The 24,903-nt window shown below is 41.9% G+C and overlaps 1 protein-coding gene across 2 annotated transcripts in view; it reads left to right on the top strand.

The window, feature by feature from the left end:
* Positions 1-24,903, top strand: part of LOC131434570 (arginine kinase 1) — a 243,705-nt gene that overhangs the window by 136,815 nt on the left and 81,987 nt on the right. The window lies entirely within an intron of this gene.

Here is a 24,903-nt window from a genome sequence, read left to right as displayed (position 1 = left end):
GTTGTTGTCGTTGATTCAGGTGTTGTTGAAGTGGTGCTGTCAGTTGTTGTTGTTATATCTGGTGTGGTTGAAGTGATGCCTTCAGTTGTCGTTGATTCAGATGTTGTTGAAGTGATACCTGCAGTTGTGGTTGTTGATTCAGGTGTTGTTGATGTTGTGCCTTCAGTTGTTGTCGTTGATTCTGGTGTAGTTGAAGTGATGCTTTCAGTTGTGGTTGTTGATTCAGGTGTTGTTGATGTTGTGCCTTCAGTTGTTGTCGTTGATTCAGGTGTTGTTGAAGTGGTGCTATCAGTTGTGGTTGTTGATTCAGGTGTTGTTGTAGTGGTGCTTTCAGTTGTTGATTCTGGTGTAGTTGAAGTGATGCTTTCAGTTGTGGTTGTTGATTCAGGTATTGTTGATGTTGTGCCTTCAGTTGTTGTCGTTGATTCAGGTGTTGTTGAAGTGGTGCTATCAGTTGTGGTTGTTGATTCAGGTGTTGTTGTAGTGGTGCTTTCAGTTGTTGTTGATTCTGGTGTAGTTGAAGTGATGCTTTCAGTTGTGGTTGTTGATTCTGGTGTTGTTGATGTTGTGCCTTCAGTTGTTGTCGTTGATTCTGGTGTAGTTGAAGTGATGCTTTCAGTTGTGGTTGTTGATTCTGGTGTTGTTGATGTGATGCTTTCAGTTGTTGTCGTTGATTCTGGTGTGGTTGAAGTGATGCTTTCAGTTGTGGTTGTTGATTCAGGTGTTGTTGATGTTGTGCCTTCAGTTGTTGTCGTTGATTCTGGTGTAGTTGAAGTGATGCTTTCAGTTGTGGTTGTTGATTCAGGTGTTGTTGATGTTGTGCCTTCAGTTGTCGTTGATTCTGGTGTGGTTGAAGTGATGCTTTCAGTTGTGGTTGTTGATTCAGGTGTTGTTGATGTTGTGCCTTCAGTTGTTGTCGTTGATTCTGGTGTAGTTGAAGTGATGCTTTCAGTTGTGGTTGTTGATTCTGGTATTGTTGATGTGATGCTTTCAGTTGTTGTCGTTGATTCTGGTGTGGTTGAAGTGATGCTTTCAGTTGTGGTTGTTGATTCAGGTGTTGTTGATGTTGTGCCTTCAGTTGTTGTCGTTGATTCTGGTGTAGTTGAAGTGATGCTTTCAGTTGTGGTTGTTGATTCTGGTGTTGTTGATGTTGTGCCTTCAGTTGTTGTCGTTGATTCTGGTGTAGTTGAAGTGATGCTTTCAGTTGTGGTTGTTGATTCAGGTGTTGTTGATGTTGTGCCTTCAGTTGTTGTCGTTGATTCTGGTGTAGTTGAAGTGATGCTTTCAGTTGTGGTTGATTATTCTGGTGTTGTTGATGTTGTGCCTTCAGTTGTTGTCGTTGATTCAGGTGTAGTTGAAGTGATGCTTTCAGTTGTGGTTGTTGATTCTGTTGTGGTTGAAGTGATGCCTTCAGTTGTTGTCGTTGATTCTGGTGTAGTTGAAGTGATGCTTTCAGTTGTGGTTGTTGATTCAGGTGTTGTTGATGTTGTTCCTTCAGTTGTTGTCGTTGATTCAGGTGTTGTTGAAGTGGTGCTATCAGTTGTTGTTGTTATATCTGGTGTGGTTGAAGTGATGCCTTCAGTTGTCGTTGATTCAGGTGTAGTTGAAGTGATGCTTTCAGTTGTGGTTGTTGATTCTGGTGTAGTTGAAGTGATGCCTTCAGTTTTTGTCGTTGATTCAGGTGTAGTTGAAATGATGCCTTCAGTTGTCGTTGATTCAGATGTTGTTGAAGTGATGCTTTCAGTTGTGGTTGTTGATTCTGTTGTGGTTGAAGTGATACCTTCAGTTGTTGTCGTTGATTCTGGTGTTGTTGAAGTGATGCTTTCAGTCTTGGTTGTTGATTCAGGTGTTGTTGTAGTGATGCTTTCAGTTGTTGTCGTTGATTCTGGTGTAGTTGAAGTGATGCTTCCAGTTGTGGTTGTTGATTCAGGCGTTGTTGATGTTATGCCTTCAGTTGTTGTCGTTGATTCAGGTATAGTTGAAGTGATGCTTTCAGTTGTGGTTGTTGATTCTGTTATGGTTGAAGTGATGCCTTCAGTTGTTGTCGTTGATTCTGGTGTAGTTGAAGTGATGCTTTCAGTTGTGGTTGTTGATTCTTGTGTTGTTGAAGTGATGCCTTCAGTTGTTGTCGTTGATTCTGGTGTAGTTGAAGTGATGCTTTCAGTTGTGGTTGTTGATTCAGGTGTTGTTGTAGTGATGCTTTCAGTTGTTGTCGTTGATTCTAGTGTAGTTGAAGTGATGCTTTCAGTTGTGGTCCTTGATTCAGGCGTTATTGATGTTGTGCCTTCAGTTGTTGTCGTTGATTCAGGTGTTGTTGAAGTGGTGCTATCAGTTGTGGTTGTTGATTCAGGTGTTGTTGTAGTGATGCTTTCAGTTGTTGTCGTGGATTCAGGTGTAGTTGAAGTGGTGCCTTCAGTTGTTGTCGTTGATCCAGGTGTTGTTGAAGTGGTGCTATCAGTTGTGGTTGTTGATTCAAGTGTTGTTGTAGTGATGCTTTCAGTTGTTGTCGTGGATTCAGGTGTAGTTGAAGTGGTGCCTTCAGTTGTGGTTATTGATTCAGGTGTTGTTGTAGTGATGCTTTCAGTTGTGGTTGTTGATTCAGGCGTTGTTGATGTTGTGCCTTCAGTTGTTGTCGTTGATTCAGGTGTAGTTGAAGTGGTGCTATCAGTTGTGATTGTTGATTCAGGTGTTGTTGTAGTGATGCTTTCAGTTGTTGTCGTTGATTCAGGTGTAGTTGAAGTGGTGCCTTCAGTTGTTGTCGTTGATCCAGGTGTTGTTGAAGTGGTGCTATCAGTTGTGGTTGGTGATTCAGGTGTTGTTGTAGTGATGCTTTCAGTTGTGGTTGTTGATTCAGGTGTTGTTGATGTTGTGCCTTCAGTTGTTGTCGTTGATTCAATTGTTGTTGAAGTGGTGCTATCAATTGTGGTTGTTGATTCTGGTGTAGTTGAAGTGATGCTTTCAGTTGTGGTTGTTGATTCAGGTGTTGTTGATGTTGTGCCTTCAGTTGTTGTCGTTGATTCTGGTGTAGTTGAAGTGATGCTTTCAGTTGTGGTTGTTGATTCTGGTATTGTTGATGTGATGCTTTCAGTTGTTGTCGTTGATTCTGGTGTGGTTGAAGTGATGCTTTCAGTTGTGGTTGTTGATTCAGGTGTTGTTGATGTTGTGCCTTCAGTTGTTGTCGTTGATTCTGGTGTAGTTGAAGTGATGCTTTCAGTTGTGGTTGTTGATTCTGGTGTTGTTGATGTTGTGCCTTCAGTTGTTGTCGTTGATTCTGGTGTAGTTGAAGTGATGCTTTCAGTTGTGGTTGTTGATTCAGGTGTTGTTGATGTTGTGCCTTCAGTTGTTGTCGTTGATTCTGGTGTAGTTGAAGTGATGCTTTCAGTTGTGGTTGATTATTCTGGTGTTGTTGATGTTGTGCCTTCAGTTGTTGTCGTTGATTCAGGTGTAGTTGAAGTGATGCTTTCAGTTGTGGTTGTTGATTCTGTTGTGGTTGAAGTGATGCCTTCAGTTGTTGTCGTTGATTCTGGTGTAGTTGAAGTGATGCTTTCAGTTGTGGTTGTTGATTCAGGTGTTGTTGATGTTGTTCCTTCAGTTGTTGTCGTTGATTCAGGTGTTGTTGAAGTGGTGCTATCAGTTGTTGTTGTTATATCTGGTGTGGTTGAAGTGATGCCTTCAGTTGTCGTTGATTCAGGTGTAGTTGAAGTGATGCTTTCAGTTGTGGTTGTTGATTCTGGTGTAGTTGAAGTGATGCCTTCAGTTTTTGTCGTTGATTCAGGTGTAGTTGAAATGATGCCTTCAGTTGTCGTTGATTCAGATGTTGTTGAAGTGATGCTTTCAGTTGTGGTTGTTGATTCTGTTGTGGTTGAAGTGATACCTTCAGTTGTTGTCGTTGATTCTGGTGTTGTTGAAGTGATGCTTTCAGTCTTGGTTGTTGATTCAGGTGTTGTTGTAGTGATGCTTTCAGTTGTTGTCGTTGATTCTGGTGTAGTTGAAGTGATGCTTTCAGTTGTGGTTGTTGATTCAGGCGTTGTTGATGTTGTGCCTTCAGTTGTTGTCGTTGATTCAGGTATAGTTGAAGTGATGCTTTCAGTTGTGGTTGTTGATTCTGTTATGGTTGAAGTGATGCCTTCAGTTGTTGTCGTTGATTCTGGTGTAGTTGAAGTGATGCTTTCAGTTGTGGTTGTTGATTCTTGTGTTGTTGAAGTGATGCTTTCAGTTGTTGTCGTTGATTCTGGTGTAGTTGAAGTGATGCTTTCAGTTGTGGTTGTTGATTCAGGTGTTGTTGTAGTGATGCTTTCAGTTGTTGTCGTTAATTCTAGTGTAGTTGAAGTTGTGGTCGTTGATTCAGGCGTTATTGATGTTGTGCCTTCAGTTGTTGTCGTTGATTCAGGTGTTGTTGAAGTGGTGCTATCAGTTGTGGTTGTTGATTCAGGTGTTGTTGTAGTGATGCTTTCAGTTGTTGTCGTGGATTCAGGTGTAGTTGAAGTGGTGCCTTCAGTTGTTGTCGTTGATCCAGGTGTTGTTGAAGTGGTGCTATCAGTTGTGGTTGTTGATTCAAGTGTTGTTGTAGTGATGCTTTCAGTTGTTGTCGTGGATTCAGGTGTAGTTGAAGTGGTGCCTTCAGTTGTGGTTATTGATTCAGGTGTTGTTGTAGTGATGCTTTCAGTTGTGGTTGTTGATTCAGGCGTTGTTGATGTTGTGCCTTCAGTTGTTGTCGTTGATTCAGGTGTAGTTGAAGTGGTGCTATCAGTTGTGATTGTTGATTCAGGTGTTGTTGTAGTGATGCTTTCAGTTGTTGTCGTTGATTCAGGTGTAGTTGAAGTGGTGCCTTCAGTTGTTGTCGTTGATCCAGGTGTTGTTGAAGTGGTGCTATCAGTTGTGGTTGTTGATTCAGGTGTTGTTGTAGTGATGCTTTCAGTTGTGGTTGTTGATTCAGGTGTTGTTGATGTTGTGCCTTCAGTTGTTGTCGTTGATTCAATTGTTGTTGAAGTGGTGCTATCAATTGTGGTTGTTGATTCTGGTGTAGTTGAAGTGATGCTTTCAGTTGTGGTTGTTGATTCAGGTGTTGTTGTAGTGATGCTTTCAGTTGTGGTCGTTGATTCAGGTGTAGTTGAAGTGGTGCCTTCAGTTGTGGTTGTTGATTCAGGTGTTGTTGTAGTGATGCTTTCAGTTGTGGTTGTTGATTCTGTTATGGTTGAAGTGATGCCTTCAGTTGTTGTCGTTGATTCTGGTGTAGTTGAAGTGATGCTTTCAGTTGTGGTTGTTGATTCTTGTGTTGTTGAAGTGATGCCTTCAGTTGTTGTCGTTGATTCTGGTGTAGTTGAAGTGATGCTTTCAGTTGTGGTTGTTGATTCAGGTGTTGTTGTAGTGATGCTTTCAGTTGTTGTCGTTGATTCTAGTGTAGTTGAAGTGATGCTTTCAGTTGTGGTCCTTGATTCAGGCGTTATTGATGTTGTGCCTTCAGTTGTTGTCGTTGATTCAGGTGTTGTTGAAGTGGTGCTATCAGTTGTGGTTGTTGATTCAGGTGTTGTTGTAGTGATGCTTTCAGTTGTTGTCGTGGATTCAGGTGTAGTTGAAGTGGTGCCTTCAGTTGTTGTCGTTGATCCAGGTGTTGTTGAAGTGGTGCTATCAGTTGTGGTTGTTGATTCAAGTGTTGTTGTAGTGATGCTTTCAGTTGTTGTCGTGGATTCAGGTGTAGTTGAAGTGGTGCCTTCAGTTGTGGTTATTGATTCAGGTGTTGTTGTAGTGATGCTTTCAGTTGTGGTTGTTGATTCAGGCGTTGTTGATGTTGTGCCTTCAGTTGTTGTCGTTGATTCAGGTGTAGTTGAAGTGGTGCTATCAGTTGTGATTGTTGATTCAGGTGTTGTTGTAGTGATGCTTTCAGTTGTTGTCGTTGATTCAGGTGTAGTTGAAGTGGTGCCTTCAGTTGTTGTCGTTGATCCAGGTGTTGTTGAAGTGGTGCTATCAGTTGTGGTTGTTGATTCAAGTGTTGTTGTAGTGATGCTTTCAGTTGTTGTCGTGGATTCAGGTGTAGTTGAAGTGGTGCCTTCAGTTGTGGTTATTGATTCAGGTGTTGTTGTAGTGATGCTTTCAGTTGTGGTTGTTGATTCAGGTGTTGTTGATGTTGTGCCTTCAGTTGTTGTCGTTGATTCAATTGTTGTTGAAGTGGTGCTATCAATTGTGGTTGTTGATTCTGGTGTAGTTGAAGTGATGCTTTCAGTTGTGGTTGTTGATTCAGGTGTTGTTGATGTTGTGCCTTCAGTTGTTGTCGTTGATTCTGGTGTAGTTGAAGTGATGCTTTCAGTTGTGGTTGTTGATTCTGGTATTGTTGATGTGATGCTTTCAGTTGTTGTCGTTGATTCTGGTGTGGTTGAAGTGATGCTTTCAGTTGTGGTTGTTGATTCAGGTGTTGTTGATGTTGTGCCTTCAGTTGTTGTCGTTGATTCTGGTGTAGTTGAAGTGATGCTTTCAGTTGTGGTTGTTGATTCTGGTGTTGTTGATGTTGTGCCTTCAGTTGTTGTCGTTGATTCTGGTGTAGTTGAAGTGATGCTTTCAGTTGTGGTTGTTGATTCAGGTGTTGTTGATGTTGTGCCTTCAGTTGTTGTCGTTGATTCTGGTGTAGTTGAAGTGATGCTTTCAGTTGTGGTTGATTATTCTGGTGTTGTTGATGTTGTGCCTTCAGTTGTTGTCGTTGATTCAGGTGTAGTTGAAGTGATGCTTTCAGTTGTGGTTGTTGATTCTGTTGTGGTTGAAGTGATGCCTTCAGTTGTTGTCGTTGATTCTGGTGTAGTTGAAGTGATGCTTTCAGTTGTGGTTGTTGATTCAGGTGTTGTTGATGTTGTTCCTTCAGTTGTTGTCGTTGATTCAGGTGTTGTTGAAGTGGTGCTATCAGTTGTTGTTGTTATATCTGGTGTGGTTGAAGTGATGCCTTCAGTTGTCGTTGATTCAGGTGTAGTTGAAGTGATGCTTTCAGTTGTGGTTGTTGATTCTGGTGTAGTTGAAGTGATGCCTTCAGTTTTTGTCGTTGATTCAGGTGTAGTTGAAATGATGCCTTCAGTTGTCGTTGATTCAGATGTTGTTGAAGTGATGCTTTCAGTTGTGGTTGTTGATTCTGTTGTGGTTGAAGTGATACCTTCAGTTGTTGTCGTTGATTCTGGTGTTGTTGAAGTGATGCTTTCAGTCTTGGTTGTTGATTCAGGTGTTGTTGTAGTGATGCTTTCAGTTGTTGTCGTTGATTCTGGTGTAGTTGAAGTGATGCTTTCAGTTGTGGTTGTTGATTCAGGCGTTGTTGATGTTGTGCCTTCAGTTGTTGTCGTTGATTCAGGTATAGTTGAAGTGATGCTTTCAGTTGTGGTTGTTGATTCTGTTATGGTTGAAGTGATGCCTTCAGTTGTTGTCGTTGATTCTGGTGTAGTTGAAGTGATGCTTTCAGTTGTGGTTGTTGATTCTTGTGTTGTTGAAGTGATGCTTTCAGTTGTTGTCGTTGATTCTGGTGTAGTTGAAGTGATGCTTTCAGTTGTGGTTGTTGATTCAGGTGTTGTTGTAGTGATGCTTTCAGTTGTTGTCGTTAATTCTAGTGTAGTTGAAGTTGTGGTCGTTGATTCAGGCGTTATTGATGTTGTGCCTTCAGTTGTTGTCGTTGATTCAGGTGTTGTTGAAGTGGTGCTATCAGTTGTGGTTGTTGATTCAGGTGTTGTTGTAGTGATGCTTTCAGTTGTTGTCGTGGATTCAGGTGTAGTTGAAGTGGTGCCTTCAGTTGTTGTCGTTGATCCAGGTGTTGTTGAAGTGGTGCTATCAGTTGTGGTTGTTGATTCAAGTGTTGTTGTAGTGATGCTTTCAGTTGTTGTCGTGGATTCAGGTGTAGTTGAAGTGGTGCCTTCAGTTGTGGTTATTGATTCAGGTGTTGTTGTAGTGATGCTTTCAGTTGTGGTTGTTGATTCAGGCGTTGTTGATGTTGTGCCTTCAGTTGTTGTCGTTGATTCAGGTGTAGTTGAAGTGGTGCTATCAGTTGTGATTGTTGATTCAGGTGTTGTTGTAGTGATGCTTTCAGTTGTTGTCGTTGATTCAGGTGTAGTTGAAGTGGTGCCTTCAGTTGTTGTCGTTGATCCAGGTGTTGTTGAAGTGGTGCTATCAGTTGTGGTTGTTGATTCAGGTGTTGTTGTAGTGATGCTTTCAGTTGTGGTTGTTGATTCAGGTGTTGTTGATGTTGTGCCTTCAGTTGTTGTCGTTGATTCAATTGTTGTTGAAGTGGTGCTATCAATTGTGGTTGTTGATTCTGGTGTAGTTGAAGTGATGCTTTCAGTTGTGGTTGTTGATTCAGGTGTTGTTGTAGTGATGCTTTCAGTTGTGGTCGTTGATTCAGGTGTAGTTGAAGTGGTGCCTTCAGTTGTGGTTGTTGATTCAGGTGTTGTTGTAGTGATGCTTTCAGTTGTTGTCGTTGATTCTGGTGTAGTTGAAGTGATGCTTTCAGTTGCGGTTGTTGATTCAGGCGTTGTTGATGTTGTGCTTTCAGTTGTGGTTGTTGATTCAGGTGTTGTTGTAGTGATGCTTTCAGTTGTGGTCGTTGATTCAGGTGTAGTTGAAGTGGTGCCTTCAGTTGTGGTTGTTGATTCAGATGTTGTTGTAGTGATGCTTTCAGTTGTTGTCGTTGATTCAGGTGTTGTTGAAGTGGTGCTATCAAATGTGGTTGTTGGTTCAGGTGTTGTTGTAGTGATGCTTTCAGTTGTTGTCGTTGATTCAAGTGTAGTTGAAGTGGTGCCTTCAGTTGTTGTCGTTGATTCAGGTGTTGTTGAAGTGGTGCTATCAGTTGTGGTCGTTGATTCAGGTGTTGTTGTAGTGATGCTTTCAGTTGTGGTTGTTGATTCAGGCGTTGTTGATGTTGTGCCTTCAGTTGTTGTCGTTGATTCAGGTGTAGTTGAAGTGATGCTTTCAGTTGTGGTTGTTGATTCTGGTGTAATTGAAGTGATGCTTTCAGTTGTGGTTGTTGATTCAGGTGTTGTTGAAGTGGTGCCTTCAGTTGTTGTCGTTGATTCAGGTGTTGTTGAAGTGGTGCTATCAGTTGTGGTTGTTGATTCAGGTGTTGTGGTGATGCTTTCAGTTGTTGTCGTGGATTCAGGTGTAGTTGAAGTGGTGCCTTCAGTTGTTGTCGTTGATCCAGGTGTTGTTGAAGTGGTGCTATCAGTTGTGGTTGTTGATTCAGGTGTTGTTGTAGTGATGCTTTCAGTTGTTGTCGTTGATTCAGGTGTAGTTGAAGTGGTGCCTTCAGTTGTTGTCGTTGATCCAGGTGTTGTTGAAGTGGTGCTATCAGTTGTGGTTGTTGATTCAGGTGTTGTTGTAGTGATGCTTTCAGTTGTGGTTGTTGATTCAGGTGTTGTTGATGTTGTGCCTTCAGTTGTTGTCGTTGATTCAATTGTTGTTGAAGTGGTGCTATCAGTTGTGGTTGTTGATTCTGGTGTAGTTGAAGTGATGCTTTCAGTTGTGGTTGTTGATTCAGGTGTTGTTGATGTTGTGCCTTCAGTTGTTGTCGTTGATTCAATTGTTGTTGAAGTGGTGCTTTCAGTTGTTGTCGTTGATTCTGGTGTAGTTGAAGTGATGCTTTCAGTTGTGGTTGTTGATTCAGGCGTTGTTGATGTTGTGCCTTCAGTTGTCGTTGATTCAGGTATAGTTGAAGTGATGCTTTCAGTTGTGGTTGTTGATTCTGGTGTAGTTGAAGTGATGCCTTCAGTTTTTGTCGTTGATTCAGGTGTAGTTGAAGTGATTACTTCAGCTGTTGTCGATGATTCTGGTGTAGTTGAAGTGATGCTTTCAGTTGTGGTTGTTGATTCAGGCGTTGTTGATGTTGTGCCTTCAGTTGTTGTCGTTGATTCAGGTGTAGTTGAAGTGATGCTTTCAGTTGTGGTTGTTGATTCTGGTGTGGTTGAAGTGATGCCTTCAGTTGTTGTCGTTGATTCAGATGTTGTTGAAGTGATGCTTTCAGTTGTGGTTGTTGATTCTGTTGTGGTTGAAGTGATACCTTCAGTTGTTGTCGTTGATTCTGGTGTTGTTGAAGTGATGCTTTCAGTCTTGGTTGTTGATTCAGGTGTTGTTGTAGTGATGCTTTCAGTTGTTGTCGTTGATTCTGGTGTAGTTGAAGTGATGCTTTCAGTTGTGGTTGTTGATTCAGGCGTTGTTGATGTTGTGCCTTCAGTTGTTGTCGTTGATTCAGGTATAGTTGAAGTGATGCTTTCAGTTGTGGTTGTTGATTCTGTTGTGGTTGAAGTGATGCCTTCAGTTGTTGTCATTGATTCTGGTGTAGTTGAAGTGATGCTTTCAGTTGTGGTTGTTGATTCTTGTGTTGTTGAAGTGATGCCTTCAGTTGTTGTCGTTGATTCTGGTGTAGTTGAAGTGATGCTTTCAGTTGTGGTTGTTGATTCAGGTGTTGTTGATGTTGTTCCTTCAGTTGTTGTCGTTGACTCAGGTGTTGTTGAAGTGGTGCTATCAGTTGTTGTTGTTATATCTGGTGTGGTTGAAGTGATGCCTTCAGTTGTTGTTGATTCAGATGTTGTTGAAGTGATACTTGCAGTTGTGGTTATTGATTCAGGTGTTGTTGATGTTGTGCCTTCAGTTGTTGTCGTTGATTCAGGTGTAGTTGAAGTGATGCTTTCAGTTGTGGTTGTTGATTCAGGTGTTGTTGTAGTGATGCTTTCAGTTGTTGTCGTTGATTCAGGTGTAGTTGAAGTGGTGCTATCAGTTGTGGTTGTTGATTCAGGTGTTGTTGTAGTGATGCTTTCAGTTGTGGTTGTTGATTCAGGTGTTGTTGATGTTGTGCCTTCAGTTGTTGTCGTTGATTCAATTGTTGTTGAAGTGGTGCTATCAGTTGTGGTTGTTGATTCTGGTGTAGTTGAAGTGATGCTTTCAGTTGTGGTTGTTGATTCAGGTGTTGTTGTAGTGATGCTTTCAGTTGTGGTCGTTGATTCAGGTGTAGTTGAAGTGGTGCCTTCAGTTGTGGTTGTTGATTCAGGTGTTGTTGTAGTGATGCTTCCAGTTGTTGTCGTTGATTCTGGTGTAGTTGAAGTGATGCTTTCAGTTGTTGTCGTGGATTCAGGTGTAGTTGAAGTGGTGCCTTCAGTTGTTGTCGTTGATCCAGGTGTTGTTGAAGTGGTGCTATCAGTTGTGGTTGTTGATTCAAGTGTTGTTGTAGTGATGCTTTCAGTTGTTGTCGTGGATTCAGGTGTAGTTGAAGTGGTGCCTTCAGTTGTGGTTGTTGATTCAGGTGTTGTTGAAGTGGTGCTATCAGTTGTGGTTATTGATTCAGGTGTTGTTGTAGTGATGCTTTCAGTTGTTGTCGTTGATTCAGGTGTAGTTGAAGTGGTGCTATCAGTTGTGATTGTTGATTCAGGAGTTGTTGTAGTGATGCTTTCAGTTGTCGTTGATTCAGGTGTAGTTGAAGTGGTGCCTTCAGTTGTTGTCGTTGATCCAGGTGTTGTTGAAGTGGTGCTATCAGTTGTGGTTGTTGATTCAGGTGTTGTTGTAGTGATGCTTTCAGTTGTGGTTGTTGATTCAGGTGTTGTTGATGTTGTGCCTTCAGTTGTTGTCGTTGATTCAGGTGTAGTTGAAGTGATGCTTTCAGTTGTGGTTGTTGATTCAGGTGTTGTTGTAGTGATGCTTTCAGTTGTTGTCGTTGATTCAGGTGTAGTTGAAGTGGTGCTATCAGTTGTGATTGTTGATTCAGGAGTTGTTGTAGTGATGCTTTCAGTTGTCGTTGATTCAGGTGTAGTTGAAGTGGTGCCTTCAGTTGTTGTCGTTGATCCAGGTGTTGTTGAAGTGGTGCTATCAGTTGTGGTTGTTGATTCAGGTGTTGTTGTAGTGATGCTTTCAGTTGTGGTTGTTGATTCAGGTGTTGTTGATGTTGTGCCTTCGGTTGTTGTCGTTGATTCAATTGTTGTTGAAGTGGTGCTATCAATTGTGGTTGTTGATTCTGGTGTAGTTGAAGTGATGCTTTCAGTTGTGGTTGTTGATTCAGGTGTTGTTGTAGTGATGCTTTCAGTTGTGGTCGTTGATTCAGGTGTAGTTGAAGTGGTGCCTTCAGTTGTGGTTGTTGATTCAGGTGTTGTTGTAGTGATGCTTTCAGTTATTGTCGTTGATTCTGGTGTAGTTGAAGTGATGCTTTCAGTTGTGGTTGTTGATTCAGGCGTTGTTGATGTTGTGCTTTCAGTTGTGGTTGTTGATTCAGGTGTTGTTGTAGTGATGCTTTCAGTTGTGGTCGTTGATTCAGGTGTAGTTGAAGTGGTGCCTTCAGTTGTGGTTGTTGATTCAGGTGTTGTTGTAGTGATGCTTTCAGTTATTGTCGTTGATTCTGGTGTAGTTGAAGTGATGCTTTCAGTTGTGGTTGTTGATTCAGGCGTTGTTGATGTTGTGCTTTCAGTTGTGGTTGTTGATTCAGGTGTTGTTGTAGTGATGCTTTCAGTTGTTGTCGTTGATTCAGGTGTTGTTGAAGTGGTGCTATCAAATGTGGTTGTTGATTCAGGTGTTGTTGTAGTGATGCTTTCAGTTGTTGTCGTTGATTCAAGTGTAGTTGAAGTGGTGCCTTCAGTTGTTGTCGTTGATTCAGGTGTTGTTGAAGTGGTGCTTTCAGTTGTGGTTGTTGATTCAGGCGTTGTTGATGTTGTGCCTTCAGTTGTTGTCGTTGATTCAGGTGTAGTTGAAGTGATGCTTTCAGTTGTGGTTGTTGATTCTGGTGTAGTTGAAGTGATGCTTTCAGTTGTGGTTGTTGATTCAGGTGTTGTTGAAGTGGTGCCTTCAGTTGTTGTCGTTGATTCAGGTGTTGTTGAAGTGGTGCTATCAGTTGTGGTTGTTGATTCAGGTGTTGTAGTGATGCTTTCAGTTGTTGTCGTGGATTCAGGTGTAGTAGAAGTGGTGCCTTCAGTTGTTGTCGTTGATCCAGGTGTTGTTGAAGTGGTGCTATCAGTTGTGGTTGTTGATTCAGGTGTTGTAGTGATGCTTTCAGTTGTTGTCGTGGATTCAGGTGTAGTTGAAGTGGTGCCTTCAGTTGTTGTCGTTGATCCAGGTGTTGTTGAAGTGGTGCTATCAGTTGTGGTTGTTGATTCAGGTGTTGTTGTAGTGATGCTTTCAGTTGTTGTCGTGGATTCAGGTGTAGTTGAAGTGGTGCCTTCAGTTGTTGTCGTTGATTCAGGTGTTGTTGAAGTGGTGCTATCAGTTGTGGTTATTGATTCAGGTGTTGTAGTGATGCTTTCAGTTGTGGTTGTTGATTCAGGCGTTGTTGATGTTATGCCTTCAGTTGTTGTCGTTGATTCAGGTGTAGTTGAAGTGATGCTTTCAGTTGTGGTTGTTGATTCTGGTGTGGTTGAAGTGATGCTTTCAGTTGTGGTTGTTGATTCAGGTGTTGTTGAAGTGGCGCCTTCAGTTGTTGTCGTTGATTCAGGTGTTGTTGAAGTGGTGCTATCAGTTGTGGTTGTTGATTCAGGTGTTGTAGTGATGCTTTCAGTTGTTGTCGTGGATTCAGGTGTAGTAGAAGTGGTGCCTTCAGTTGTTGTCGTTGATTCAGGTGTTGTTGAAGTGGTGCTATCAGTTGTGGATGTTGATTCAGGTGTTGTAGTGATGCATTCAGTTGTGGTTGTTGATTCAGGCGTTGTTGATGTTGTGCCTTCAGTTGTTGTCGTTGATTCAGGTGTAGTTGAAGTGGTGCTATCAGTTGTGATTGTTGATTCAGGTGTTGTTGTAGTGATGCTTTCAGTTGTTGTCGTGGATTCAGGTGTAGTTGAAGTGGTGCCTTCAGTTGTTGTCGTTGATTCAGCTGTTGTTGAAGTGGTGCTATCAGTTGTGGTTATTGATTCAGGTGTTGTTGTAGTGATGCTTTCAGTTGTTGTTGTTGATTCAGGCGTTGTTGATGTTGTGCCTTCAGTTGTTGTCGTTGATTCAGGTGTAGTTGAAGTGATGCTTTCAGTTGTGGTTGTTGATTCTGGTGTAGTTGAAGTGATGCTTTCAGTTGTGGTTGTTGATTCAGGTGTTGTTGAAGTGGTGCCTTCAGTTGTTGTCGTTGATTCAGGTGTTGTTGAAGTGGTGCTATCAGTTGTGGTTGTTGATTCAGGTGTTGTAGTGATGTTTTCAGTTGTTGTCGTGGATTCAGGTGTAGTTGAAGTGGTGCCTTCAGTTGTTGTCGGTGATCCAGGTGTTGTTGAAGTGGTGCTATCAGTTGTGGTTGTTGATTCAGGTGTTGTTGTAGTGATGCCTTCAGTTGTTGTCGTTGATTCTGGTGTAGTTGAAGTGATGCTTTCAGTTGTGGTTGTTGATTCTTGTGTTGTTGAAGTGATGCCTTCAGTTGTTGTCGTTGATTCTGGTGTAGTTGAAGTGATGCTTTCAGTTGTGGTTGTTGATTCAGGTGTTGTTGATGTTGTTCCTTCAGTTGTTGTCGTTGACTCAGGTGTTGTTGAAGTGGTGCTATCAGTTGTTGTTGTTATATCTGGTGTGGTTGAAGTGATGCTTTCAGTTGTTGTCGTGGATTCAGGTGTAGTAGAAGTGGTGCCTTCAGTTGTTGTCGTTGATTCAGGTGTTGTTGAAGTGGTGCTATCAGTTGTGGATGTTGATTCAGGTGTTGTAGTGATGCTTTCAGTTGTGGTTGTTGATTCAGGCGTTGTTGATGTTGTGCCTTCAGTTGTTGTCGTTGATTCAGGTGTAGTTGAAGTGGTGCTATCAGTTGTGATTGTTGATTCAGGTGTTGTTGTAGTGATGCTTTCAGTTGTTGTCGTGGATTCAGGTGTAGTTGAAGTGGTGCCTTCAGTTGTTGTCATTGATTCAGGTGTTGTTGAAGTGGTGCTATCAGTTGTGGTTATTGATTCAGGTGTTGTTGTAGTGATGCTTTCAGTTGTGGTTGTTGATTCAGGCGTTGTTGATGTTGTGCCTTCAGTTGTTGTCGTTGATTCAGGTGTAGTTGAAGTGATGCTTTCAGTTGTGGTTGTTGATTCTGGTGTAGTTGAAGTGATGCTTTCAGTTGTGGTTGTTGATTCAGGTGTTGTTGAAGTGGTGCCTTCAGTTGTTGTCGTTGATTCAGGTGTTGTTGAAGTGGTGCTATCAGTTGTGGTTGTTGATTCAGGTGTTGTAGTGATGCTTTCAGTTGTTGTCGTGGATTCAGGTGTAGTTGAAGTGGTGCCTTCAGTTGTTGTCGTTGATCCAGGTGTTGTTGAAGTGGTGCTATCAGTTGTGGTTGTTGATTCAGGTGTTTTTGTAGTGATGCTTTCAGTTGTGGTTGTTGATTCAGGTGTTGTTGATGTTGTGCCTTCAGTTGTTGTCGTTGATTCAATTGTTGTTGAAGTGGTGCTATCAGTTGTGGTTGTTGATTCTGGTGTAGTTGAAGTGATGCTTTCAGTTGTGGTTGTTGATTCAGGTGTTGTTGTAGTGATGCTTTCAGTTGTTGTCGTTGATTCTGGTGTAGTTGAAGTGATGCTTTCAGTTGTGGTTGTTGATTCAGGCGTTGTTGATGTTGTGCCTTCAGTTGTCGTTGATTCAGGTGTAGTTGAAGTGATGCTTTCAGTTGTGGTTGTTGATTCTGGTGTAGTTGAAGTGATGCCTTCAGTTTTTGTCGTTGATTCAGGTGTAGTTGAAGTGATGCTTTCAGTTGTGGTTGTTGATTCAGGTGTTGTTGATGTTGTTCCTTCAGTTGTTGTCGTTGACTCAGGTGTTGTTGAAGTGGTGCTATCAGTTGTTGTTGTTATATCTGGTGTGGTTGAAGTGATGCCTTCAGTTGTTGTTGATTCAGATGTTGTTGTAGTGATACTTGCAGTTGTGGTTATTGATTCAGGTGTTGTTGATGTTGTGCCTTCAGTTGTTGTCGTTGATTCAGATGTAGTTGAAGTGATGCTTTCAGTTGTGGTTGTTGATTCAGGTGTTGTTGTAGTGATGCTTTCAGTTGTTGTCGTTGATTCAGGTGTAGTTGAAGTGGTGCTATCAGTTGTGGTTGTTGATTCAGGTGTTGTTGTAGTGATGCTTTCAGTTGTGGTTGTTGATTCAGGTGTTGTTGATGTTGTGCCTTCAGTTGTTGTCGTTGATTCAATTGTTGTTGAAGTGGTGCTATCAGTTGTGGTTGTTGATTCTGGTGTAGTTGAAGTGATGCTTTCAGTTGTGGTTGTTGATTCAGGTGTTGTTGTAGTGATGCTTTCAGTTGTGGTCGTTGATTCAGGTGTAGTTGAAGTGGTGCCTTCAGTTGTGGTTGTTGATTCAGGTGTTGTTGTAGTGATGCTTCCAGTTGTTGTCGTTGATTCTGGTGTAGTTGAAGTGATGCTTTCAGTTGTTGTCGTGGATTCAGGTGTAGTTGAAGTGGTGCCTTCAGTTGTTGTCGTTGATCCAGGTGTTGTTGAAGTGGTGCTATCAGTTGTGGTTGTTGATTCAAGTGTTGTTGTAGTGATGCTTTCAGTTGTTGTCGTGGATTCAGGTGTAGTTGAAGTGGTGCCTTCAGTTGTGGTTGTTGATTCAGGTGTTGTTGAAGTGGTGCTATCAGTTGTGGTTATTGATTCAGGTGTTGTTGTAGTGATGCTTTCAGTTGTTGTCGTTGATTCAGGTGTAGTTGAAGTGGTGCTATCAGTTGTGATTGTTGATCCAGGAGTTGTTGTAGTGATGCTTTCAGTTGTCGTTGATTCAGGTGTAGTTGAAGTGGTGCCTTCAGTTGTTGTCGTTGATCCAGGTGTTATTGAAGTGGTGCTATCAGTTGTGGTTGTTGATTCAGGTGTTGTTGTAGTGATGCTTTCAGTTGTGGTTGTTGATTCAGGTGTTGTTGATGTTGTGCCTTCAGTTGTTGTCGTTGATTCAGGTGTAGTTGAAGTGATGCTTTCAGTTGTGGTTGTTGATTCAGGTGTTGTTGTAGTGATGCTTTCAGTTGTTGTCGTTGATTCAGGTGTAGTTGAAGTGGTGCTATCAGTTGTGATTGTTGATTCAGGAGTTGTTGTAGTGATGCTTTCAGTTGTCGTTGATTCAGGTGTAGTTGAAGTGGTGCCTTCAGTTGTTGTCGTTGATCCAGGTGTTGTTGAAGTGGTGCTATCAGTTGTGGTTGTTGATTCAGGTGTTGTTGTAGTGATGCTTTCAGTTGTGGTTGTTGATTCAGGTGTTGTTGATGTTGTGCCTTCGGTTGTTGTCGTTGATTCAATTGTTGTTGAAGTGGTGCTATCAATTGTGGTTGTTGATTCTGGTGTAGTTGAAGTGATGCTTTCAGTTGTGGTTGTTGATTCAGGTGTTGTTGTAGTGATGCTTTCAGTTGTGGTCGTTGATTCAGGTGTAGTTGAAGTGGTGCCTTCAGTTGTGGTTGTTGATTCAGGTGTTGTTGTAGTGATGCTTTCAGTTATTGTCGTTGATTCTGGTGTAGTTGAAGTGATGCTTTCAGTTGTGGTTGTTGATTCAGGCGTTGTTGATGTTGTGCTTTCAGTTGTGGTTGTTGATTCAGGTGTTGTTGTAGTGATGCTTTCAGTTGTGGTCGTTGATTCAGGTGTAGTTGAAGTGGTGCCTTCAGTTGTGGTTGTTGATTCAGGTGTTGTTGTAGTGATGCTTTCAGTTATTGTCGTTGATTCTGGTGTAGTTGAAGTGATGCTTTCAGTTGTGGTTGTTGATTCAGGCGTTGTTGATGTTGTGCTTTCAGTTGTGGTTGTTGATTCAGGTGTTGTTGTAGTGATGCTTTCAGTTGTTGTCGTTGATTCAGGTGTTGTTGAAGTGGTGCTATCAAATGTGGTTGTTGATTCAGGTGTTGTTGTAGTGATGCTTTCAGTTGTTGTCGTTGATTCAAGTGTAGTTGAAGTGGTGCCTTCAGTTGTTGTCGTTGATTCAGGTGTTGTTGAAGTGGTGCTTTCAGTTGTGGTTGTTGATTCAGGCGTTGTTGATGTTGTGCCTTCAGTTGTTGTCGTTGATTCAGGTGTAGTTGAAGTGATGCTTTCAGTTGTGGTTGTTGATTCTGGTGTAGTTGAAGTGATGCTTTCAGTTGTGGTTGTTGATTCAGGTGTTGTTGAAGTGGTGCCTTCAGTTGTTGTCGTTGATTCAGGTGTTGTTGAAGTGGTGCTATCAGTTGTGGTTGTTGATTCAGGTGTTGTAGTGATGCTTTCAGTTGTTGTCGTGGATTCAGGTGTAGTAGAAGTGGTGCCTTCAGTTGTTGTCGTTGATCCAGGTGTTGTTGAAGTGGTGCTATCAGTTGTGGTTGTTGATTCAGGTGTTGTAGTGATGCTTTCAGTTGTTGTCGTGGATTCAGGTGTAGTTGAAGTGGTGCCTTCAGTTGTTGTCGTTGATCCAGGTGTTGTTGAAGTGGTGCTATCAGTTGTGGTTGTTGATTCAGGTGTTGTTGTAGTGATGCTTTCAGTTGTTGTCGTGGATTCAGGTGTAGTTGAAGTGGTGCCTTCAGTTGTTGTCGTTGATTCAGGTGTTGTTGAAGTGGTGCTATCAGTTGTGGTTATTGATTCAGGTGTTGTAGTGATGCTTTCAGTTGTGGTTGTTGATTCAGGCGTTGTTGATGTTATGCCTTCAGTTGTTGTCGTTGATTCAGGTGTAGTTGAAGTGATGCTTTCAGTTGTGGTTGTTGATTCTGGTGTGGTTGAAGTGATGCTTTCAGTTGTGGTTGTTGATTCAGGTGTTGTTGAAGTGGCGCCTTCAGTTGTTGTCGTTGATTCAGGTGTTGTTGAAGTGGTGCTATCAGTTGTGGTTGTTGATTCAGGTGTTGTAGTGATGCTTTCAGTTGTTGTCGTGGATTCAGGTGTAGTAGAAGTGGTGCCTTCAGTTGTTGTCGTTGATTCAGGTGTTGTTGAAGTGGTGCTATCAGTTGTGGATGTTGATTCAGGTGTTGTAGTGATGCATTCAGTTGTGGTTGTTGATTCAGGCGTTGTTGATGTTGTGCCTTCAGTTGTTGTCGTTGATTCAGGTGTAGTTGAAGTGGTGCTATCAGTTGTGATTGTTGATTCAGGTGTTGTTGTAGTGATGCTTTCAGTTGTTGTCGTGGATTCAGGTGTAGTTGAAGTGGTGCCTTCAGTTGTTGTCGTTGATTCAGCTGTTGTTGAAGTGGTGCTATCAGTTGTGGTTATTGATTCAGGTGTTGTTGTAGTGATGCTTTCAGTTGTTGTTGTTGATTCAGGCGTTGTTGATGTTGTGCCTTCAGTTGTTGTCGTTGATTCAGGTGTAGTTGAAGTGATGCTTTCAGTTGTGGTTGTTGATTCTGGTGTAGTTGAAGTGATGCTTTCAGTTGTGGTTGTTGATTCAGGTGTTGTTGAAGTGGTGCCTTCAGTTGTTGTCGTTGATTCAGGTGTTGTTGAAGTGGTGCTATCAGTTGTGGTTGTTGATTCAGGTGTTGTAGTGATGCTTTCAGTTGTTGTCGTGGATTCAGGTGTAGTTGAAGTGGTGCCTTCAGTTGTTGTCGGTGATCCAGGTGTTGTTGAAGTGGTGCTATCAGTTGTGGTTGTTGATTCAGGTGTTGTTGTAGTGATGCCTTCAGTTGTTGTCGTTGATTCTGGTGTAGTTGAAGTGATGCTTTCAGTTGTGGTTGTTGATTCTTGTGTTGTTGAAGTGATGCCTTCAGTTGTTGTCGTTGATTCTGGTGTAGTTGAAGTGATGCTTTCAGTTGTGGTTGTTGATTCAGGTGTTGTTGATGTTGTTCCTTCAGTTGTTGTCGTTGACTCAGGTGTTGTTGAAGTGGTGCTATCAGTTGTTGTTGTTATATCTGGTGTGGTTGAAGTGATGCTTTCAGTTGTTGTCGTGGATTCAGGTGTAGTAGAAGTGGTGCCTTCAGTTGTTGTCGTTGATTCAGGTGTTGTTGAAGTGGTGCTATCAGTTGTGGATGTTGATTCAGGTGTTGTAGTGATGCTTTCAGTTGTGGTTGTTGATTCAGGCGTTGTTGATGTTGTGCCTTCAGTTGTTGTCGTTGATTCAGGTGTAGTTGAAGTGGTGCTATCAGTTGTGATTGTTGATTCAGGTGTTGTTGTAGTGATGCTTTCAGTTGTTGTCGTGGATTCAGGTGTAGTTGAAGTGGTGCCTTCAGTTGTTGTCATTGATTCAGGTGTTGTTGAAGTGGTGCTATCAGTTGTGGTTTTTGATTCAGGTGTTGTTGTAGTGATGCTTTCAGTTGTGGTTGTTGATTCAGGCGTTGTTGATGTTGTGCCTTCAGTTGTTGTCGTTGATTCAGGTGTAGTTGAAGTGATGCTTTCAGTTGTGGTTGTTGATTCTGGTGTAGTTGAAGTGATGCTTTCAGTTGTGGTTGTTGATTCAGGTGTTGTTGAAGTGGTGCCTTCAGTTGTTGTCGTTGATTCAGGTGTTGTTGAAGTGGTGCTATCAGTTGTGGTTGTTGATTCAGGTGTTGTAGTGATGCTTTCAGTTGTTGTCGTGGATTCAGGTGTAGTTGAAGTGGTGCCTTCAGTTGTTGTCGTTGATCCAGGTGTTGTTGAAGTGGTGCTATCAGTTGTGGTTGTTGATTCAGGTGTTTTTGTAGTGATGCTTTCAGTTGTGGTTGTTGATTCAGGTGTTGTTGATGTTGTGCCTTCAGTTGTTGTCGTTGATTCAATTGTTGTTGAAGTGGTGCTATCAGTTGTGGTTGTTGATTCTGGTGTAGTTGAAGTGATGCTTTCAGTTGTGGTTGTTGATTCAGGTGTTGTTGTAGTGATGCTTTCAGTTGTTGTCGTTGATTCTGGTGTAGTTGAAGTGATGCTTTCAGTTGTGGTTGTTGATTCAGGCGTTGTTGATGTTGTGCCTTCAGTTGTGGTTGTTGATTCAGGTGTTGTTGTAGTGATGCTTTCAGTTGTGGTCGTTGATTCAGGTGTAGTTGAAGTGGTGCCTTCAGTTGTGGTTGTTGATTCAGGTGTTGTTGAAGTGGTGCCTTCAGTTGTTGTCGTTGATTCAGGTGTTGTTGAAGTGGTGCTATCAGTTGTGGTTGTTGATTCAGGTGTTGTTGTAGTGATGCTTTCAGTTGTGGTTGTTGATTCAGGTGTTGTTGATGTTGTGCCTTCAGTTGTTGTCGTTGATTCAATTGTTGTTGAAGTGGTGCTATCAGTTGTGGTTGTTGATTCTGGTGTAGTTGAAGTGATGCTTTCAGTTGTGGTTGTTGATTCAGGTGTTGTTGTAGTGATGCTTTCAGTTGTTGTCGTTGATTCTGGTGTAGTTGAAGTGGTGCTATCAGTTGTGGTTGTTGATTCAGGTGTTGTTGATGTTGTGCCTTCAGTTGTTGTCGTTGATTCAGGTATAGTTGAAGTGGTGCTTTCAGTTGTGGTTGTTGATTCAGGTGTTGTTGTAGTGATGCTTTCAGTTGTGGTTGTTGATTCAGGTGTTGTTGATGTTGTGCCTTCAGTTGTTGTCGTTGATTCAATTGTTGTTGAAGTGGTGCTATCAGTTGTGGTTGTTGATTCTGGTGTAGTTGAAGTGATGCTTTCAGTTGTGGTTGTTGATTCAGGTGTTGTTGTAGTGATGCTTTCAGTTGTTGTCGTTGATTCTGGTGTAGTTGAAGTGATGCTTTCAGTTGTGGTTGTTGATTCAGGCGTTGTTGATGTTGTGCCTTCAGTTGTTGTCGTTGATTCAGGTATAGTTGAAGTGGTGCTTTCAGTTGTGGTTGTTGATTCTGTTGTGGTTGAAGTGATGCCTTCAGTTGTTGTCGTTGATTCTGGTGTAGTTGAAGTGATGCTTTCAGTTGTGGTTGTTGATTCTTGTGTTGTTGAAGTGATGCCTTCAGTTGTTGTCGTTGATTCTGGTGTAGTTGAAGTGATGCTTTCAGTTGTGGTTGTTGATTCAGGTGTTGTTGATGTTGTTCCTTCAGTTGTTGTCGTTGACTCAGGTGTTGTTGAAGTGGTGCTATCAGTTGTTGTTGTTATATCTGGTGTGGTTGAAGTGATGCCTTCAGTTGTTGTTGATTCAGATGTTGTTGAAGTGATACTTGCAGTTGTGGTTATTGATTCAGGTGTTGTTGATGTTGTGCCTTCAGTTGTTGTCGTTGATTCAGGTGTAGTTGAAGTGATGCTTTCAGTTGTGGTTGTTGATTCAGGTGTTGTTGTAGTGATGCTTTCAGTTGTTGTCGTTGATCCAGGTGTTGTTGAAGTGGTGCTATCAGTTGTGGTTGTTGATTCAGGTGTTGTTGTAGTGATGCTTTCAGTTGTGGTTGTTGATTCAGGTGTTGTTGTAGTGATGCTTTCAGTTGTGGTCGTTGATTCAGGTGTAGTTGAAGTGGTGCCTTCAGTTGTGGTTGTTGATTCAGGTGTTGTTGTAGTGATGCTTTCAGTTGTTGTCGTTGATTCAGGTGTTGTTGAAGTGGTGCTATCAAATGTGATTGTTGATTCAGGTGTTGTTGTAGTGATGCTTTCAGTTGTTGTCGTTGATTCAAGTGTAGTTGAAGTGGTGCCTTCAGTTGTTGTCGTTGATTCAGGTGTTGTTGAAGTGGTGCTATCAGTTGTGGTCGTTGATTCAGATGTTGTTGTAGTGATGCTTTCAGTTGTGGTTGTTGATTCAGGCGTTGTTGATGTTGTGCCTTCAGTTGTTGTCGTTGATTCAGGTGTAGTTGAAGTGATGCTTTCAGTTGTGGTTGTTGATTCTGGTGTAGTTGAAGTGATGCTTTCAGTTGTTGTCGTTGACTCAGGTGTTGTTGAAGTGGTGCTATCAGTTGTTGTTGTTATATCTGGTGTGGTTGAAGTGATGCCTTCAGTTGTTGTTGATTCAGATGTTGTTGAAGTGATACTTGCAGTTGTGGTTATTGATTCAGGTGTTGTTGATGTTGTGCCTTCAGTTGTTGTCGTTGATTCAGGTGTAGTTGAAGTGATGCTTTCAGTTGTGGTTGTTGATTCAGGTGTTGTTGTAGTGATGCTTTCAGTTGTTGTCGTTGATCCAGGTGTTGTTGAAGTGGTGCTATCAGTTGTGGTTGTTGATTCAGGTGTTGTTGTAGTGATGCTTCCAGTTGTGGTTGTTGATTCAGGTGTTGTTGTAGTGATGCTTTCAGTTGTGGTCGTTGATTCAGGTGTAGTTGAAGTGGTGCCTTCAGTTGTGGTTGTTGATTCAGGTGTTGTTGTAGTGATGCTTTCAGTTGTTGTCGTTGATTCAGGTGTTGTTGAAGTGGTGCTATCAAATGTGATTGTTGATTCAGGTGTTGTTGTAGTGATGCTTTCAGTTGTTGTCGTTGATTCAAGTGTAGTTGAAGTGGTGCCTTCAGTTGTTGTCGTTGATTCAGGTGTTGTTGAAGTGGTGCTATCAGTTGTGGTTGTTGATTCAGGTGTTGTTGTAGTGATGCTTTCAGTTGTGGTTGTTGATTCAGGTGTTGTTGATGTTGTGCCTTCAGTTGTTGTCGTTGATTCAATTGTTGTTGAAGTGGTGCTATCAGTTGTGGTTGTTGATTCTGGTGTAGTTGAAGTGATGCTTTCAGTTGTGGTTGTTGATTCAGGTGTTGTTGTAGTGATGCTTTCAATTGTTGTCGTTGATTCTGGTGTAGTTGAAGTGGTGCTATCAGTTGTGGTTGTTGATTCAGGTGTTGTTGTAGTGATGCTTTCAGTTGTGGTTGTTGATTCAGGTGTTGTTGTAGTGATACTTTCAGTTGTGGTCGTTGATTCAGGTGTAGTTGAAGTGGTGCCTTCAGTTGTGGTTGTTGATTCAGGTGTTGTTGTAGTGATGCTTTCAGTTGTTGTCGTTGATTCTGGTGTTGTTGAAGTGATGCTTTCAGTTGTGGTTGTTGATTCAGGTGTTGTTGTAGTGATGCTTTCAGTTGTGGTCGTTGATTCAGGTGTAGTTGAAGTGGTGCCTTCAGTTGTGGTTGTTGATTCAGGTGTTGTTGTAGTGATGCTTTCAGTTGTTGTTGATTCTGGTGTAGTTGAAGTGATGCTTTCAGTTGTGGTTGTTGATTCAGGTGTTGTTGTAGTGATGCTTTCAGTTGTTGTCGTTGATCCAGGTGTTGTTGAAGTGGTGCTATCAGTTGTGGTTGTTGATTCAGGTGTTGTTGTAGTGATGCTTTCAGTTGTGGTTGTTGATTCAGGTGTTGTTGTAGTGATGCTTTCAGTTGTGGTCGTTGATTCAGGTGTAGTTGAAGTGGTGCCTTCAGTTGTGGTTGTTGATTCAGGTGTTGTTGTAGTGATGCTTTCAGTTGTTGTCGTTGATTCTGGTGTAGTTGAAGTGATGCTTTCAGTTGTGGTTGTTGATTCAGGTGTTGTTGTAGTGATGCTTTCAGTTGTGGTCGTTGATTCAGGTGTAGTTGAAGTGGTGCCTTCAGTTGTGGTTGTTGATTCAGGTGTTGTTGTAGTGATGCTTTCAGTTGTTGTCGTTGATTCTGGTGTAGTTGAAGTGATGCTTTCAGTTGTGGTTGTTGATTCAGGCGTTGTTGATGTTGTGCCTTCAGTTGTGGTTGTTGATTCAGGTGTTGTTGTAGTGATGCTTTCAGTTGTGGTCGTTGATTCAGGTGTAGTTGAAGTGATGCTTTCAGTTGTTGTCGTTGACTCAGGTGTTGTTGAAGTGGTGCTATCAGTTGTTGTTGTTATATCTGGTGTGGTTGAAGTGATGCCTTCAGTTGTTGTTGATTCAGATGTTGTTGAAGTGATACTTGCAGTTGTGGTTATTGATTCAGGTGTTGTTGATGTTGTGCCTTCAGTTGTTGTCGTTGATTCAGGTGTAGTTGAAGTGATGCTTTCAGTTGTGGTTGTTGATTCAGGTGTTGTTGTAGTGATGCTTTCAGTTGTTGTCGTTGATCCAGGTGTTGTTGAAGTGGTGCTATCAGTTGTGGTTGTTGATTCAGGTGTTGTTGTAGTGATGCTTCCAGTTGTGGTTGTTGATTCAGGTGTAGTTGAAGTGGTGCCTTCAGTTGTGGTTGTTGATTCAGGTGTTGTTGTAGTGATGCTTTCAGTTGTTGTCGTTGATTCAGGTGTTGTTGAAGTGGTGCTATCAAATGTGATTGTTGATTCAGGTGTTGTTGTAGTGATGCTTTCAGTTGTTGTCGTTGAT

Source organism: Malaya genurostris, chromosome 3, assembly GCF_030247185.1.
Source record: "Malaya genurostris strain Urasoe2022 chromosome 3, Malgen_1.1, whole genome shotgun sequence".
Lineage (NCBI taxonomy): Eukaryota > Metazoa > Arthropoda > Insecta > Diptera > Culicidae > Malaya > Malaya genurostris.
This window is presented reverse-complemented; position numbering and strand designations above follow the sequence as displayed.